We start from the raw sequence: 20359 nt of genomic DNA, 5'->3' as shown, positions 1-20359 counted from the left end.
ATAATATCTGGCCTAGATGCACATAAGTACAATAAAGAACCAATCATGGAGCAGTATACCTTTTGATCGAAGTCAATACCATTTTCATCAGTGCATAGATGGCCATTGGTGGGCATAGAAATTTTGACCCCTTTGCAATCTTGCATGCCGAATTTCCTGAATACGTCCTTGAGGTATTTCTCCTGAGATATAAATATGCTATTGCGCTTTTGACGAATTTGCAGACCTAAGAAGAATTTCAATTCCCCCATCATAGACATTTGATATTCTTTAGTCATCATATAGGCAAATTCATCACTGTAACGTTGGTCAGTACAGCCAAAAATGATATCATCAACATAAATTTGGCACACAAACAATTCACCATCATAAGATTTAGTGAAAATAGTTGGGTCAAGTGAACTGGGTTTGAAGCCTTTCTTCATGAGGAATTCCTTCAAAGTATCATACCACGCCCGAGGGGCCTGCTTGAGGCCATAGAGGGCCTTATTGAGTTTGAAGACTTTGTCAGGATGCTTTGGATCTTCAAAACCCGGGGGTTGAGCAACATATACTTCTTCCTCAAGCTTACCATTGAGGAATGCACTTTTCACATCCATTTGATATAAAGTGATATCATGATGGTTAGCATAAGCACATAATATGCGAATAGCCTCAAGTCTAGCAACATGTGCAAAAGTTTCATCGAAATGAATTCCTTCAACCTGTGTGTAGCCTTGAGCTACAAGCCGTGCCTTATTCCTCACCACAAGGCCATTTCCATCTTGCTTGTTGCGGTAGATCCACTTTGTGCCAATGATATTGTGCTTGCGAGGATCTGGACGATTAACCAGTTCCGAGACGTTATTGAGCTCGAACTGATGTAATTCTTCTTGCATAGCTTGAATCCACTCAGGCTCCAGAAATGCTTCATCTACCTTAGTGGGCTCTGTGATAGAGACGAAAGCAAAGTGCCCACAAAAGTTAGACAAATGTGAAGCTTTTGAACATGTGAGAGGACCTGGAATGTTGATGTCGCTGATGATTTTCTCAATCTGCACTTCGTTTGCAATGCGAGGATGAGCGGGTTGTCGTCGAGGAATTTGATCAGCATTTTCTTCAGCACCATTTTCTTCAGGTGCATCAACATGACGTTCTTCGTGTTCTGGAATGATTTCTTCAGCTAATTCTTCAGTAGGAATGACATCCTCAGTAGCTTTGAACTTGATGGATTCCTCAGATGACTGTTCATCTAACACAGAAGGTATGTGCTCTCTTTGCGAGCCATTAGTTTCATCGAACCGCACATCTACAGTTTCAACAACCTTGTGAAGAACGTTGTTGAAGACTCTCTAGGTGCGCGAGTCCTTTCTGTAACCAAGCATAAAACCTTCATGTGCTTTCGGTGCAAATTTAGAGTTGTGGTGAGGATCTCTAATTGCACCAAAGACATTGAAATAACTCACATTGGGTTTCTTGTCAGTGAGGAGTTCATATGCAGTCTTCTTAAAGAATTTGTGAAGATATACTCTGTTGATGATGTGGCATGCAGTATCAATTGCCTCAATCTAGAAGCGACGAGGCGTCTTGTACTCATCAAGCATAGTGCGAACCATCTCAACAAGAGTCCTGTTCTTGCACTCCACGACGCCATTCTGCTGAGGAGTATAAGGAGCAGATAACTCATGAGTAATACCGAGTTCATCAAGATAGTCATCAAGACCAGAATTCTTGAATTCAGTTCCATATTCACTTCTGATGTGCTTGATCTTCACACCAAAGTTGGTTGAAGCCCTCGAGGAAAATCGTTTGAAGACTTCCTGCACCTCATGTTTGTAAGTACCAATATGCACCCATGTGTAACGAGAGTAATCATGAACAATAACAAAGCCATATAGAGATGCATCATTTGTAACTGCAGAATAATTATTAGGATCAAAGAGATCCATGTGAAGCAATTCAAATGGTCGAGTAGTAGTCATGATAGTCTTCGCTGGATGTTTGGCCTTCGTCATCTTTCCGGCTTCATAGGCTCCGCATAAGTGATGCTTGAGGAATTTGACATTCTCAATGCCAATGACATGCTTCTTCTTCGCGAGCGTGTGCAGATTCCTCATGCCAGCATGACCAAGTCGTTGATGCCATAGCCAGCCTTCTGAAGCTTTTGCAAGTAAACATACGGCTAGTTGTCGTCCTGTAGAGGAATCAACAATATACATATCTCCTCTCCTAAAGCCTTTGAAGACTTTGGAATTGTCAGCTTCCATGATCACAACACAACGATACTTGCCAAAGACACAACCATATCCAGATCACAAAGCATTGAGACAGACATGAGGTTGTATCCTAAGGACTCGACAAGCATGACTTTGTCCATGTGTCGATCCTTTGAGATCGCAACCTTACCTAGACCCAATACCTGACTTTTGCCTTTGTCAGCGAAGATGATATGCTTCAGATGCGATGGAGATAAGGAACATCCATCAATAGATTATTGTCACCAGTCATGTGATTTGTACATCCACTATCGAGGACCCACTCATTGGCTTTGGGTTGATCATCCTGCAGATGAATTAGTGCAATTTACGAACTCATATACTTCATCAGTGAAGAATATGACATCAATTCATCAGATCAATTTCATCAACCAACAGAACAGAGAAAACAGTATGAGTACGTGAGAAATGAAGATTCATTTCTTCATGATTAGCCTGCATCCTATCAGGCATTCTCAGGTCTGCAGCAAATTCTTCAGACATTTAAGCACGCCTGGAGACCTGACCCTGCAGAAGAAATTAGTTCTTTTTCTTCACCACCCACATCTGAAGGGGTGGCAAAGAGTTCATCACTCTGCGAGCTCCATACGAGAAGGGTGGCATAGAAGCCAGTCCATTTCGTTTCACATAAGAGGAGTTAGGATAAGCATATGAATAAGCCGAGAAATTCTTCGAGGACTTATGAACATAATGATTAGAAGAATAATGCTCATATTCATAGCCCTTAGCTCTCCCTGCGAAACAGAGGTGTTAGCACGATATGAGGAATTTGATCCACGTGAGGAATTTGGTCCGTATGAGGACTTGGATCCATATGAAGAATTTGGTACATATAAAGAATTTGATCTGGGGTTCCTATTCTTCACAGGTGGTGTCATGATGAAATTCACCTGAAGATTTTCAAGGCACCTTTTGGGAACCCAGATTTTCTTCATAGGGGAACCATTCCTGCAGTTAGTGCCAACATATCTAGCAAATACTTCACCATTCTGATTTTTGAACAGTTTATAGTTGGAGTCAAATGACTCATCAGAAGAATGAGGAGATTCACATGTAAAGCTAGATAGATTAGATGGATCTACTGGAGGTCCCTTTGCAGCAACCCATGAGGTTTTGGGGTACTGCTCAGGCTTCCAATATGTTCCATCAGCATTGATTTTCCTCTCAAAGGCAATACCCTCTTTCCTAGGGTTCCTGTTGAGGATCTGCTTTTTAAGCACATCACAAAGAGTCGAATGCCCTTTGATGCTTTTGTACATGCCTGTCATATACAATTCCTTCAGCCCTGCATCATCAGTGATACTAGCAATGTCCTCAGATGAGGAATTAGTGATAGCAGAGACAGGTGAAGAATTTGTAGCATTAGAAGCATTTGAACATTCAGGTGAAGAATTAGCAGATTCACGTTCAATGCACTTCAAACATGGAGGAACAAATTCTTCCTGAGCAGCGCTGATTTGTTGAGCAAGTAATGAATCGCGCTCCTTCTGAAGATCTTCATAACTCACCCTTAGCTTTTCAAGATCTTGCTTTCTTGGAAGAAATTCATAAGAAAGCTTCTTATGATCAGATAGGAGAGTGTTAAGATGACCTTGAAGGTTGTCAAACCTGGACAGAAGTCTCTGAAGATTTTCAGTCAAGGTTTTAGTGCGATCCATTTCTTCACCCAACATATCATCACTTTTGTCTAGCATGTTTTGAACCTTTTCAAAAGCCTTTCCTTGCTTCACAGCAATCTTAGCAAGTTTAGAGTAACTAGGCTTGAGGTTTTCATCAGATTCATCTTCACTAGATTCAGAGGAGGGGTATTTGAGTACCTTCGCACCCTTTGCCATGAAGCAATAGGTGGGAGCGTAGTCATCATTGCCTTCATCAGCCTTGTTGGGTGAAGCCATTTTCTTCAGAGTTGAAGATAGACTTGCTGACGAATGCAGTAGTGAGAGCTAGGCTCGCCACACCAAACTCGGACTCCTCAGATGCCTCCTCTTCCTCATGTTCTTTAGATTCAGCCTCAGAGTCCATTTCCTTGACAATGAATGCCCGAGCCTTCTTGGAGCTGCTCTTCTTGTGAGATGAAGACTTTGAGGATTTTGATGATGAAGAATTTGAAGATTTCTTCTTCTTCGTCGCATCATCAGAACTGTAATCCTTGTATTTCTTCTTCTTTGATTCCTTTTCCCACTGAGGACAATCTTGAATGTAGTGACCAGGTTTCTTGCATTTGTGGCATAGCCTCTTCTTGTAGTCACTGGATGAGGAATCATTGCTCCTTGAGGATTTTCCAAAGCGACCACGTCTTGAAAACTTCTGAAATTTCTTCACGAGCAGTGCTAGTTCCTGGCTCAGTTCTTCAGGATCACCAAGGCTGCTGCCAGAATCTTCATCTTCAGACTCAGAAACTGCCTTGTCCTTCAGGGCACGTGATCTGCCATAGCTCGAACCATAGATATCTCTCTTCTCAGCAAGCTGGAACTCATGAGTATTTAGCCTCTCAAGGATATCAGCGGGATCAAGTGACTTCTAATCTCCACGTTCTTGTATCATCAGTGCCAGTGTATCGAATGAGGAATCAAGCGATCTCGACAACTTCTTCACCACCTCATGTCGGTGATGTGAGTGGCACCGAGTGCTTGAAGCTCATTTGAGATGTCAGTGAGGCAATCGAAGGTTTGCTGAACATTTTCATTGTCGAGTCTTTTGAAGCTGTTGAAGAGATTGTGAAGAATGTCAACTCGAGAGTCACGTTGAGTTGAGACTCCTTCATTGACCTTGGACAACCTATCCCAGATAAGCTTAGCAGTTTCCAAGGCACTCACTCTTCCATACTGCCCTTTTCTCAGATGGCCACATATGATGTTTTTCGCTTGGGAATCGAGTTGCTTGAATCTCTTCACATCAGTAGCGTTCAGTGAAGGTGAGACTGAGGGAACACCATTTTCCACAACATACCAGAGATCGTTATCAATTGCCTCAAGATGCATTCGCATCTTATTCTTCCAGTAGGGGTAGTCCGTCCCATCAAAGGTAGGACACCCAGCAGAGACCTTGATCATACCTGCAGTCGACATAACTAAAACTCCAGGCGGTTAAACCAAAATCACACAGAACAAGGGAGTACCTTGCTCTGTTACCAATTGAAAGTGCGTTATATCGACTAGAGGGGGTGAATAGACGATTTATATGAATTCTTCACTGAGGAATTTGAGGGTGAGGAAATTCCTAAGCGAAGAACTACTTGCAGTGGAATAAGTACTCAGATGTAAGCATAACAGAACACAAGCATGGTCATCATGATGAAATGAAGACAAGCACAGAGTACAGAAAGCGTAAACACATGATAACACAGGATGAAGACAAATAGACTGAAGAAATTGAACTGAGGAAATTGAGAAAGTCTTCAGTCAAAGTCTTCAAACAGATATGAACAAGCACACAACATAGTAAGTGAGGAAATGAAAGAGTTGAGGAAATAGAACCAGAAGGCTTGGTGAAGACAATGATTTGGTAGACCAGTTCCAACTGTTGTGCCAGTTGTACATCTGGTTGGAGGAGCTAGGTATTTAAACCTGAGGACACACAGTCCCGGACACACAGTGCTGACCGTATTCTCCTTGAGCTAAGGTCACACAGACCTCGCCCAATCACTCGTGGTAAGTCTTCAGGTGACTTCCAAACCTTCACAAACTCGGTCACTCAGTGATCCATAATATCCTCTTGGATGCTCAGACCATGACGCCTAACCATCTGGAAGATGCACAGTCTTCAAAGGTAACAAGCATCGGATCCACGAAGGATCAATCTCTTCAGTGATGCTCAATCACTTTGGGTTTGTAGGTGTTTGGGTTTGGGTTTTCCTCACTTGATGATTTTCGCTCAAAGTCCTTGGAGGATGGGATGCTCTCAAATGACGAGTGTCAGTTTCTCTCGGAGCAGCCAACCAGCTAGTGGTTGTAGGGGGCGGCTATTTATAGCCTAGGGAGCAACCCGACATGATAAGACATAAATGCCCATCAATCATATGACCGTTAGGTGGGTATATATTTTGCGACAGCTGGCTCGTAGCACAGCAACGGTCGGAATTTTGAGTATCAAATACCTCAGGGCTATCATGTTCCTCACTGTGTAGGCAATCCGCACTGGCGAATTCCTAACTCCTCAGTCAGAACAAATTTCTTAGAGACCAGAAGAACTTTTTCTCTGTCACTGAAGAAATTGACTGAACTGTATGAGATTTCCAAGGGCTTCACTCGAAGGGATTGGTAGGTGTAGGATTTTGAATTGAGCATCACATGGAAAATTTTCCTTAGTATTTCCTCAACCCCCTTTAACAATACGGTGTTTCCTATGACTCAAGAAAGAGAAAATGAAACTACGAAAACAAAAGTCTTCACGCTTCATGTTCCTCGTATGAATACCAAGTCTTCATGGTCACACCAATTTCTTCACTTTCAAAGTCTTCAGAAAGTCTTCAGAAATCCAAAATCTTCAGTCGAAGATATTCATTTTTAGGGGTCGACTTTCTCTGTGAATATCAAACTCCTCATAGACTTATAGACTTGTGTACACTCATAAACACATTAGTCCCTTAACCTATAAGTCTTCAATACACCAAAATCACTAAGGGGCACTAGATGTACTTGCACCTTGTTCATCAACAACTTCGTGATGCTCACCATCGGGAGTGAATAATTCCTTCGTAGGCTTGCTGGACAGTGATTGAGTTGGATGAGATTTGTCATGTAATCGAGTCAACTTGTCAGGGCTTGATCCCTAGTATTCGCTATGTTCTGAGATTGGTGTTGCTATGACTATGCTATGCTTAATGCTTGTTACTACGGCCCGAGTGCCATGATTTCAAATATGAACCTATTATGTTTTCATGAATATAAGTGTGAGTTGTATGCACCTATTATGTGTTATGATCCGCAGACCCCAAACTGAGAACAATTGGGATTCACTCCAGTGATGACTGTAGTATGAGGAGTTCATGTATTCACCAAGTGTCAATGCTTTGTTTCGGTTCCTTATTAAAAGGAGGGTACACTACAAATAAGACACATCCGTGACATTATGGCCCGACCGAAAACTTTTTCTGTCATCGTTATGACACTTGTATGACGATAATTGTGACAAAAACTCGTATCATGATAGATGTGGTGGGCGGCTCCTACTTCTATGACAAAAAAATCATGACAGAAAATGGGCTTTTCGTCCTGGGCCGGCCGAAGATGCACTTGCATGACATTGTTTCGGCCGTCCATCACATAAAAAATCGTGGTAAGGTGAGCGCAAGGAATATTTCGAGGAGTTTCCGGTTAGGGTGGGTGGTCGGGGCCGAGCGATGTAGTGTGGTTTTCCGCGTTTCTCTCGTATGCGCGCGTGTGCGAGGACTAACTGAACCCTTGAGAGGCATTCGCTTACTGAACCCGAGCGATGGCACTGGCTAGCTACGTACTAAACACCAGCGATCGATCCCACTACATACTGAAGCCGATCGATCGATCCCTTCGCTGCTAATTGAACCCAAGCGATTCCTTCACTGCTAACTGAACCCGACCGATTCCTTCGCTGCTAACTGAACCCGATCGATCCTTCTCGATGCTCACTGCTGATCGAGCCCCCGTGTGAGACGTAGCCAACTAGGGTGTTGGGTTGCCTCTAAATGAACAATGCATGTTGTTGCCGCGCACGCGATACATAGAATGAGTCGAGACGTTTGGTGAGCCTAGCCGGTTGGTTGGTTGTGGAGGAACCATTCCCGATGGGGGTTGGATGAACAGGACCCCCGCCGTGTGTAGGCGGTTGCCGCTGGATGGACAGGACCCCGTGGTAGTAGGCGATTGTCGCTGGATGAACAGGACCTCAAGGAGGCCGCCACACCCCAGCCGGTTGGGGATGGATGAATAGGACCCCATGCAGGCTGGACGAATAGTAGCCGGTGGAGGTTGGAGGAAGTCGATGGTGGATGAACAGTAGCCCGTGGATGTTGGAGTGAGGCAGTAGATGGTGGATGAACAGTAGCCCGTGGAGTCCCGTTTTGCGGTACGCCACACCCCTCCCGATAAACAAGACCCTATTTCGACCGTAGGCGCTCGAAGAGAAGTCTGTTTCATCTGTTAAGTGGTACGCCAAACCCCTCCCGATCAATAGGAACCCATTTCAACTCTAGGCTGTTGGAGAGAAGTCCGTTTCCTCCATTTTGCGGTATGCCAGACCCCTCTAGATGAACATGATCCTATTTCGACCATAGGCGGTCGAAAAAAAGGCCGTTTCTCCGTTCTTTGTTACGCTAGTGTCGTGGTTCAATACGATCACCTATGGGGCCATCGGCCCCTTGTGGTTCGGTAAGGGGGAAGGGCACGTTGCACAAAGAGCGGAGACCATAAAGCAGCACAGCAATGGTGACGCGGGTGTTTTTTACCCAGGTTCGGGCCGCTGCCAAGCGTAAAGCCCTACTCCTGCTTTGGTGGATTGGATGGAGGACCATGACGAACACGTAGCGCTCAAGCCCGGCAAGGTCGCCTCGGGGAGAGTGGCTACCCGCGTAAGAGTGTACAAGGGTCCGAATCCTATTCTAGGTCGCCGTTGCCCTCCTTTTATAGGCTAAGGGGTTACCATAGTGGCAAATCAGTAATTATACACTGATTACATAGCCAACAGTGCTATCATACCTAACTCTGGCAGTTAGAACAAAGTGCATTAAATGCACTGCTAGGTGTCATGCTGAGGATGCAGCCCGGCAAGCCTGCCGCGCTATCAACCACCCTCTTGTCTGCCCGCATGACACGCCTCCAGACGGGTGTCATGCAGGGTGAATCTTCTACCCAAATGGCGCCACATGCCAAATGACAGCCACTTAATCACTCAGGGGCTCGACATAGTACTGATAAGTCACTTGCGTCGCTGTCCGGTGGAGCGGTGGAGTCTTGGCAGGGTATCTTGCCCTTGGCGGCCACGGCAAGCCTGCCGGGAAAATCTTGCGACTTGTCTTCGGTGAAGCCTCGACCTGACAAGGTTCGCCTACCCGGCAAGGGAGGTTTTTCCTTAGTGATATCTCATTCCTTTATCTTGTCTTGGTCTTCTTGATCCGCCCTTTGATATCTCGAAGAGCTAGCTCTCCAGCTTGGTCTTGTCTTGTCACTGTAACCTTGCCCTTGTGCGTATGTATAGTCCGGGCAACACATGCCAAAGTTTATTGCACCGACAGGAGCCCCCGGACCTAGCCCGAATGTGCTGTCGAGCATCGTTGGGGTAGGCCCCATCACGTACTTAGGCAGGGCTTGTGGTAGCTTATTTCTTGATATTTTCCTTGCTTCTTAATTAACCTGTGCTTGAGTCAGTTTCCGGTTTTCCTGTGCGTCGTGCGAGACGTTTCGGGGAAGATTTAAGCCATGATCTGTGGGATACCCACGTCCCACATTCATGGGGCGATAACTGCCATTCCACTAGCTCCTCCGCTCCTGGCGTTTCCGTCATGTATGCCGCATGCATTGCACAGGGTTGGTGGCAGACGCGGAGGGTGCGGAAATGTGTGTCATGGCAGAAAGCCAAGCGCCATGGATTGGCGCAGGGGGTTGGTCTTGATCCCGTGTACCGTTGGTGGCACAGAGGAGACCGATTGGTAGAGCGGGGTGGTTGGGTGTGGGCGTGGAGTACACTCACACCCACCTTCTCCTTCTCTCTTCTGATTTCATGTCTCCACCGTGGCAAGGGGAAGAGGTCGTGGTGGCACCCCAGTAGCGGCAACGAGGGTCTCCACACAAAAACGCCTCCCTCCTCCTGCCGAGGACGCAGAGGCAGAGCCCAGCGTGACAGGAGGGGGTAGACGATGAGGACACGGCCATCGTGGTACTTGGGGACGAGGAGGGAGGGATGGCGTCTTGATTGCTCCCCCTCCAGCTGCCCTGGGTCCAAACGAAGGCCACGTTGGTGACCAGCCACTGGAGTTCAGCTTCAAGCTGCGGGGCCTCCATGCAGTTGCCTTCAGCTTCCGTCTCCATTCGCAAGGGTGATGGAGGTTGAACATCCACCGGGTCTGAGGCTGCACACGAGGGGCTGCTGTAATGGCAGCATGCGGGCGGACGTAGAGTTCCCTGCACCTCATGCCATGCTCCTTTGGCATGGCAGGAAGACCTTTGCTCGTTCCCATAGTTTGGCGGCGGGGCACATTCTTCATTTCAAGCTAATGGATGCCACCTTGCTCTCCGTCAAGGTCTTCGGGCGTTGGGGTGCTCACTTAGGGTGTTGCACGGAGAGCTCGACCGACGACAAAAGCTCCTCCTCGAGCGATAGCGACAAGGAGGACAGTGACGGTGAGGATGGCGGAGCCGGTAGGGAGGACGATGGCTCGGACTCCGGCTGAACACCAGCCGCACCATCACCGTTAGCTGGTGGCACCACCATCTGCACCTGCATCTCCTCCCCGGCAAGGCGATTTGTCGGGTGTTGGTTGTGGGTGGTGTCTTCGCCTCCTCCAGCAGTCTTCCAGCTGGACCCCGATAGGCTTCCTCGTGGACTCCGGCTTCGTGCTTCCTGCAGGTATCCATGCTGTAGTTCCCTGCTGGCCCTGGTGGCAGTGACCAGGGCATCGCCCTAGTCGTTCTCCCCATCCATCACCTTCGTCCACGCCCTCGCGATCTTGTCAAGCTCTATCCCATGGGTCTTGACGGGGCCAGGCTGGGGCCTGGCCTGGCAGGCTTAAGAGCATGGAATGGAACCGACCCTTTGTCAACCTTTTTTTGTCAAATGCCATTACAACCTTCCCGACCGAAGCAACGTCCGGGCCAAGGGATGGGAGCACAAATGTTTCGAAGGCGACAAGGTTTCTCTATGCACAAGTTTTCTTCTTACAAAGACATGTATGGATAAAAAGAAAACTTATATTTAGCTCGTAGAGGGTCGATATGTAAGCCTGCTTTCCATCTCATCTTCCCAGGATCGGATCCGCTGCAAGAGTCCTGTCGTTAGTCCAGGGGGGAAACATAGCAGCATATGACCTTATCTAAGTGATCATGGTATCTTATGCTAAGCAAATCATGCATGCATGTTGTTTTTAGGGCAGCGCTTCGTTTATTTATCTGCTGCTCAGGGTCCGCACCTGGCTTTGTACAAATGGTTACATGCAACATCAGCAAGGCTTGTACAAAAGGGTGGCTGCTAGGGCAGGGCCCAGCAGCGGCGCCTTACGGGTAGAACTTGCGAAGATGCTCAATATTCCTTGAGTTTTGCACTTTGATGCCATCTTTGGTCTCCACACGGACTGGGCCAGGTCTGGTGACTCGTACAACCCGGTAAGGGCCTTCCCACTTTGGCGTCAACTTGTTGGAACCCTTAGCGGACTGAACACGCCTAAGGACAAGGTTGCCTTCCACAAGACTCCAGGCATGGACAATGTGGTTGTGATAGCGACGCAGGGCTTGCTGGTATCGTGGATCACGTACAGCAGCCCAGAGATGGTTCTCCTCAAGGAGCACAGCGTCGTCACGCTGGTGCTACTCTTGCGCTACTTCATCGTAGGCAAATACTCGAGGTCACCCATGCATGAGTTAAGTGCGGAGCACTACTTCTGCCCCATAGACTAGGGAGCAGGGAGTCTGGTCGGTAGCTTGATTTGGTGTCGTACGGTGGGACAAAAGAACTACCGGTAGCCCATCGATCCATCGTCTGCCACACTTTTGCAGCCTATCAAATGTTCTTGTCTTGAGTCCTCGCAACACTTCAGCGTTCACCCTCTCAGCTTGTCCATTGCTCCTGGGATGGGCAACATAGGCGAATGAGACTTTGCTTCCGAGGGTTTGAAGGCAGCTTGTGAATTGGGTGTCGTTGTCAGTGATGACTCTGGCGGGTACTTCGAAATGGCACACCAATCCCTTCAAGAACTTGATAGCTGATTGTGCAGTCACCTTCCTCATGGGCTCCACTTCCGGCCACTTTGTAAACTTGTCGATTGCAACGTACAAGAATTCAAGGCCTCCGGTAGCACGGGGGAAGGGGCCCAGTATGTCGAGCCCCCAGACCGAAAATAGCCATGATAAAGGGGTTGTCTGGAGAGCTTGAGCAGGTTGATGGATGTTCTTGGAGTGGAACTGGCAGGCTTCACATCCGGTGAGTAGCTCGGTTGCATCTTGGAGGGTTGTGGGCCAGTAGAAACATTGCCATAAAGCCTTTCCAACCAAGGCTCTTGATCCAATATGAGAACTGCACATGCCTTTGTGTATCTCTGCGAACAGTTCCTTCCCCTCTTCCCAGCAAATGCACTTCAATTTCACTATGTTGGGCCTCCTTTTGTACAATGTGTCATCAACAAACTAATACATACTGCCCTCCGGGCTACTCTCTCAGCTTCTTCTTGCTCTTCGGGAAGTTATCTAGTTTTGAGGTAGTGGACGATGTGATGTGCCCAAGTTGGAGCTTGTGGCTCGACAACTAGGGCCAATGGCACTTCCTCACTCGTGGGAGTGCTTGCCTCGACCATAAAGACCTGTGGTCCTGCGGAAGAGTGCAGCTCGCCAAGCGAGGTGGAGTTGTTCCTGGCAGCCCCCTTTCTGGGGACCTCTGAAGGTTCTGCCGGTGAAGGCTTGCCGGAGTCCAGCTTCCTCCTCTTCCTAGCACACAAAAAAAGACACATCCGTGACATTTTGGGCCGAACGAATTTTTTTGTCATGCTTATGACACTTCTATGACGATAATTACGACAAAAGCACGTATCATCATAGATGTGGTGGGCTCCTACTTCTATGACAAAAAAATCATGACAGAAAATGGGGTTTTCATCGTGGCCAGGCCGGGGATGGACCTGCATGACATTCTTTGGGCCCTCCATGATGGAAAAAATCATGGTAGAAGCAAGGACGAGGAAACAATCGGGGAGTTCCGTTACGGTGGGTGGTCGGGGCCGAGCGATGCACGGAGGTTTGCGCGTTTCTCTCATGTACGCGCATGTGTGCGAGGCGTTGGCTAACTGAACCCGAGCAACCGCATGTTACTGAACCCGAGCGATCGGTCCCTTGGCTGTTACCTGAACCCAAGCGATTCATTCGCTACTGACTGAACCCGAGCGATTCCTTCGCTCCTGCTGCTAATTGAACCCGAGCGATCAATCACTGCTGCTTCTTCCTGAATCTTATTGAGCCCCCGTGCGAGATGTAGCCAGCCGGTGTTGGGTTGCCTTTCGATGAACAGTGACCGTTGCTACCATGGGCGTTATACATAGAACGAGTAGAGACGTGGTGAGTCGAGCCGGTTGGTTGGCTGTGGATGAACAGTTCCCGGTGGGGGTTGCATGAACAGGACCCTGTGGTAGTATATAGGCTGCTGCCGCTGGATGAACATGACCCCGAGGAGACCACTGCACCCCAGCCCGTTGGGGGTGGATGAACAGGACCCCGTGGAGGCTGTCTGAACAGTAGTCGGTGGAGGCTGGATGAACTGTAGCCCATGGATGAACATTAGCTGGTGGAGGCTGGAGGAGGTCGACGGTGGATGAACAGTAGCCAGTGGAGGCTGGAGCGAGGCAGTAGACGGTGGATGAGTAGGACCCTGTTTCGACCGTAGGCACTCCAACAGAAGTTCGTTTCCTCCATTTTACGGTACGCCACACCCCTCCCGATCAACGGGATCCCGTTTCGACCGTAGGCATTCGAACAGAAGTCCGTTTCCTCCGTTCTGCTGTATGCCAGACCCTTCCCGACGAGCAGGACCCCATTTCGACCGTACGTGGTCGAATAGAAGGCTCGTTTCCTCTGTTCTGCGGCACGCCAGACCTCGTTTCAGCTGTTCCGTCCATGCCGGTTGGTTCCTATGAACACAACGTATTCCGTTGCCTCATGATGAACACGACGCATTTCGTTGCCTCCCGATGAACACGACACAGTTTCTCCGTTCTGACCTAGTCGGTTGGCTTCCGATGAACAGGATGCCATTGCTGCCGTCTATTGCCTCTCCATGTACACGAGCCCTGGCCGTACGTATGCGCGAGTACACGTTCGAGACCCCGCCCGTATGTCCATACGTGGTCGTATTTTTTGGCATCTGGCTGTACGTACGTGTACACGATTTTGACTGGACTGCCTGAACGGCTACCACTCCTTACTTGGCCACGGTTCATCATGGTAGACAGACCGATCGACCGGTATGTACACAGACAACACTACGTACGCTTCGACCGGGTGGGTCCCAGCTATTAGGGAGGACAAGGAGGCACTTCCTTGCATGCGAATATATAGCTGGCGGGTCCCAGTGGTCAGGGGAGGAATAATATATTTTTCTCGTAATAAGGAGGCACTTCCTTGCATGCAAAGATGTTGGTGGTGGGTCCCAGCTGTTAGGGGCAGGCATAAGGAGGCACTTCCTTCCATGCAAAGATATATGTGGTGGGTCCCATCTTTCAGGGGGAGGAATAAATTTATTTTCGCGTAATAAGGAGGTGGTTGCATGCATGCGTCCATGCACCTGGTGCGTCCCCACTGTCAGCCTCTCCACGTACATTCCTCTTCCGATGACTCTCATTTGTTGACCATGTTGACCATGCCGCGCCGAGTGTGCCAAGTCAGTGGACGATGGTGAGGCCCCGGACGGCAATGAGCCGGTGATGGGAAGACGTGATAGTGGAGTCGCAGATGGAGAGGTGTACGAGGGTTAACTGGTTCTGGTGCGGCGTGGTTCTACAGTCTTCAGAGAATAACAGGAGGTGTGGTGGGGTGGAGGGATGGCTTGGCCGATGGTGGGGTAGTGCTTCGCAGCGAAGCATGATAAGGAGAGCTGCTAGCAGTCGGAGGCGGGAGCAGGTGGTCCCAGCAGCGCTGGAGGAAGAAGAAGAGAGATTGAAGATCAATGCCGGCCATTGGATGTAAATCCAATGGCTATCGATGTCAGAATCATTTGTTGACTAAGTTGACAATGCATTGCGTTTGCTTCGACCTATTGGCCCACATTTCAGCCTCCAAAAATGTTGCACATATTCAACCCATTTTTTTAGAATTTACAGTCCATCCGCTGCGCTAGGTGAACAAATAATGTAGTGTCCATGCGGCCTATTTATTTTTTTCTAAAAAAACTACAGCCCATTTGCACTTTCGAGAAATACACGAATTTGCTGGCTGATACGTCTCCAACATATGTATAATTTATGAAGTACTCATGCCATGTTATAACAATTTTATATGGTTTCGGTATGATTTGCATGGAACTAACCCGGACTGACGTTGTTTTCAATAGAACTACCGTGGTGTTGTTTTTTGTGCAGAAATGAAAGTTCTCCAAATGAGATAAAACTTTTTGACTTTTTTTGGAACAAAAGAGACCCCCGAAGCTTCGTGGGATGGCCAGAAGAGCCACGAGGAGGCCACAACCCACCAGGGCGCGCTTGAGGGGTCTGGCTTGCCCTGGTGGTTTGTGCTCACCCCGAGGCCCATCTTCGCATGAAACCGATGCCAAAAAAATCCTATAAATAGATAAACCATAAAAAATAACCCTAGATCAGAAGTTTCGCCACCGCAAGCCTCTGTAGCCACGAGAAACCATTCTAGACCCTATTCCGGCACTCCGCCGGAGTAGGAAATCATCACCGGTGGCCATGTTCATCATCCCGGCGGCCACCATGATGAGTAGGGAGTAGTCCACCCTCGGGGCTGAGGGTTTGTACCAGTAGCTATGTGTTTAATCTCTCTCTCTCTCTCTCTCGTGTTCTTGAGATGTCATGATCTTGACGTATCGCGGGCTTTGTTAATATAGTTGGATCATATGGTGTTTTCCCCTCTCTTGTTGTGAATTGAGTTTTCCCTTTGAGATTTCGTTTTATCGAATTGAATACTTTTATGGATTTGGGAGCACTTGATGTATGTCTTGCTATCAATACCCGTGCTGACAATGGGGTATCATATTGATTCACTTGATATGTGTTTTGGCACTCAACTCGCGGATTCCCAAGGTGACATTGGGGTGATCTATGCATAGTGGTTCATGCATGTTCTCGTGTTTAGTTTCTCTGGTAGAAATCTTGGGGCACTCTTTGAGGTTCTTTGTGTTGGATTGAGTATTATGAATCTGAATTTGCTTTGGTGTTATTTTAGTATGAACTCTTGATAGATCGATCGGAAAGAATAACTTAGTGTTATTTTAGTACGATCTCTTGGATACATCGATCGGAAAGAATAGCTACAAACAATTTCTTCTTATGTTCTCCGCTAGATAGGAACTTTGGAGTGATTCTTGATCGCACGTTGAGGGATGTTTATATGATCCAATTAGATTAGCATTGTTGAGTGATTGCACTAGCGAAAGTACGGACCCTAGGCCTCATTTTCAAGCATTGCAATACTGTTTGTGCTCCATTTTATCAATTGCTACCTTGCTGTTTTTTAATTATTCCTATCACAAAAATCAATATCTACTATCCATATTACACTTGTATCACCATCTCTTCGCCGAACTAGTGCACCTATACAATTTACCATTGAATTTGGTGTTGGGGACACAAGAGGCTTTTTATTATTTTGTTGCATGGTTGTTTGAGAGAGACCATCTTCATCCTATGCCTCCCACGGATTGATAAACCTTAGGTCATCCACTTGAGGGAAAATTGCTACTGTCCTACAAAACTCTGCACTTGGATGCCCAACACGAGTCTACAAGAATTAACTTGCGTAGTAGACTTCAAGCTATTTTCTAGCACCGTTGCAGGGGAGGTGAGTGCTTGAAGGTATATCTTTAGATCGTGCAATCGAATCTTTTAGTTTCTTATTTTATCACTAGTTTGGTTCATAAAATAAAATAAAAAAATGGAATTTAGGTAGTCTCATATCTTTCATCTTTATAATGTCTTTCGTGAAAATGATGGAAAGGAAAATTGTGCTCAATTGATAGAAGAAGAATTCTATAAAAATTTTGACAAAAAATCTTTGAATGATGAGCATGATTGCAATGTTGTTGGTATGAACTCTTTGAATATCCATGATGCTAATGATATGCAAAACCATAAGCTTGGGGATGCTATATTTGATGAAGATGATATTTTTAGTCCCCCAAGTTTTGATGAGAAAATTTATTATGATGATAGCATGCCTCCTATTTATGATGATTATATTGATGAAAGTGGATTTGGAGAGTTCATGACTTTATTTAATGTTGAATCCACTATTTCAGAAGAGGTTTCCATTGATTATTATGAGAAGAAAGTTACTATCTATGATGATTATTGTGATGACACTTATGACATAAAGAATAATGATCACCATGGATCTTGTCATCATTTTAATGCTCAAATTGATTATGTCAATCAAGTATTCGATGATAGTTATTTTGTTGAGTTTTGCTTCCACTACTATCCATGAGAATAAATTTTCTTATGTGGAGAGTAATAAAATTTCTATGCTTGTGGATCATGAAAAGAATGCTTTATGTTATAGTTATATTGTTGAATTCATTCATGATTCTACTGTATTATGAGAGAGGAACATATGCTTCTACATATCTCAATAATATCAAGTTTCCTCTCTTTATGTTGAAAGTTTTGATGTCATGCTTGTTTGGCCTTCCTATTCTACTTGATTATTGCTCCCATAATTTGTTTGCTCCAAAATCCCTATGCATAGGAATTCGGTTAGACTTAAATGTGCTTGTCATGTGATTCATGATGCTCTTTTTCGTGTTTCAATTCTTATCTTTTATGTGAGGATCATTGAAATCATCATGCCTAGCTACAAAGGCATTAAAGAAAAGCGCTTGTTGGGAGATAACCCAACACTTTTACCTACTATTTTTGTGTGTTCACATGATTAAGCTACTGTAGTAATCATGTTTTATAGCTTTTGTTTCAATAAAGTACCAAGTAAAGCCTTTGGGATAGTGTGGATGATAGTTGACTTGATTTTGTGCAGAAACAGAAACTTTTGCGCCCAGTAACAGAATTGTTAAAAATCACTGGAGCATGGAAATATTCTGAATTTTTTTACATATGATTGATATATAAATTCCCTACGTTGTCCTAATATTTCAAAATTTGTGGAGTAGCAGAAGTATGGTTAATGTGCAGATCATTACAGACTTTTCTATTTTTGACATATTCTGTTTTCAATGCATAGTTTTCTTGTTTTCTAGTTTCTATGGCTTATATTGCTCAATATAAATTGTGGAAATGATAAGTTAAAGTAGGCATTGTGTGAGAAAATTATGAATCTTGTCTTTGAGAGTACCAAAGTGAATGATTTGTCTTTATCATACTAACCTATCTCACGAAGTTCCGTTAAGTTTTGTGTGATTCAAGTTTTCAAGTTTTGGGTGAGATATCGATATGAGGAGAATAAGGAGTGAAAAGGCTCTATGCTTGGGGATGCCCAAGGCACCCCAAGTTAATATTCAAGGAAGATCCAAGCAAATAAGTCCGGGGATGCCCCGGAAGGCATCCCCTCTTTCGTCTCCAACATTATCGGTAACCTTACTTGGAGCTATATTTTCAATCGTCACATGATACGAGTTTTGCTTGGTGCGTCATTTTCTTTTGTTAGGATTTTCTTTCTGTTATTTAGAATAATGTTTTGTATCTTTTACTTCAATAAAAATGTCAAGTATAGCCTTTGGCATGCTTATTTTGCAAGTCTATATATGGCTGTTTGAAAACAGAAAGTTGCAGTCTAGTGCGTGAATTGTTAAAAAATGTCAGAATTTGATAAAATGTTTAAACCTTTTGCAGAGTAAGATACGCTAAATGCTCTACAGTGTGGTAAATTTTCAGAATTTTGGAGTTAAATAAGTATTGATATTCTTGCATCCTTTACACACTGTCTTGTTTAGACAGATTGCTGTTATGTTTGTATTGTTTGCATACATTTGCTTGTTTAATGATTCTATTCGAGGATAGGAGTATTAAATATGAAGAGGCATTTAGTATGCAATGTTAAATAATAATTTTTGTGATTTGTTACAGTAGAGAATGATAAGGTGTTGCATTGATTTATACTAACGTATCTCACAAGTTCTTGCTGAGTTTTGTGTGGATGAAGTTTTTAAGATTTAGGAAAACCGTGATATAGAAGGAATTAAAGAGACACAAACGCTCAAGCTTGGGGATGCCTAAGGAATCCCCAAGATAATATTTCAAGAAGTCTCAAGCATCTAAGCTTGGGGATGCCCCGGTAGGCATCCCACCTTTCTTCATCAACAATTATCGGTTAGTATCGGTTGAGCCTAAGGTTTTGCTCTTCACATGAGTTGTGCTATTCTTGGAATGTCATTTTGTTTTGTTTTGCTTGCTGTTTTAATAAAATACATATATATGAAAGTTCGAAATAAGAGAGAGTCCTCAATTAGCTACCCATTTACTTAACTACTTGCTTGATCTTCACTTATATCTTTTTGGAGTAGTTTGTCTTTTACTTTTGTGCTTCACTTATATCCTGTGACTAAATTGTTGAATGAATTGAATATCATGAAGTTGAAATTATATGTTCATATCATGCCTAGTAGTAGCTTCACATTGGGTTTAGAAAGTGAAATCTTTTGAAGCTTGACAAGCACAATATTGGTCATACAAGCAATTCATGAATGATTATTGTAAGGAAGAGAACGTTCACATGCAAATATATTATCTTGGAAATCTTCTATGATTGTGAATACCCATTAATTATTTTGAAACTTGAGAAAATTAGTTGAAGTTGGACAAGGAAGACAACATAATGAGTTATGTTTGGGTATATTTGCATAGAAGTTATATTGTCATGGATCTTCCAACATATGGTGTTTTCTTAGGATCTTTTGCTAGCCAAAAACTCGTACTAAGTAGAGATACTACTTGTGCATCCAAAAACCCTTAAACCCAGTTTCTTACCATGAGTGTCCACCATACCTACCTATGGATTGAATAAGATCCTTCAAGTAAGTTGTCATCGGTGCATAAAGCAATAAAAATTGCTCCTAAATATGTTTGATCTTTTATTGTAAGGGAAAATTGAGCGTTGTACGAACTTGTGATGCCAAAGTAATAAAAGAGGCGGACTGCATAATAAAGGTTGCTATCATAAGGGGCAATATAACGTGATGTTCCTTTGCATTAAGATCTTGGGCATCCAAAAATAAAAAGTGCATGACAACATCTACTTCCCTCCACGAAG

This window comes from Aegilops tauschii, chromosome 6 (assembly GCF_002575655.3).
Source record: "Aegilops tauschii subsp. strangulata cultivar AL8/78 chromosome 6, Aet v6.0, whole genome shotgun sequence".
NCBI lineage: Eukaryota > Viridiplantae > Streptophyta > Magnoliopsida > Poales > Poaceae > Aegilops > Aegilops tauschii.
Note: the sequence above shows the minus strand (reverse complement) of the source record.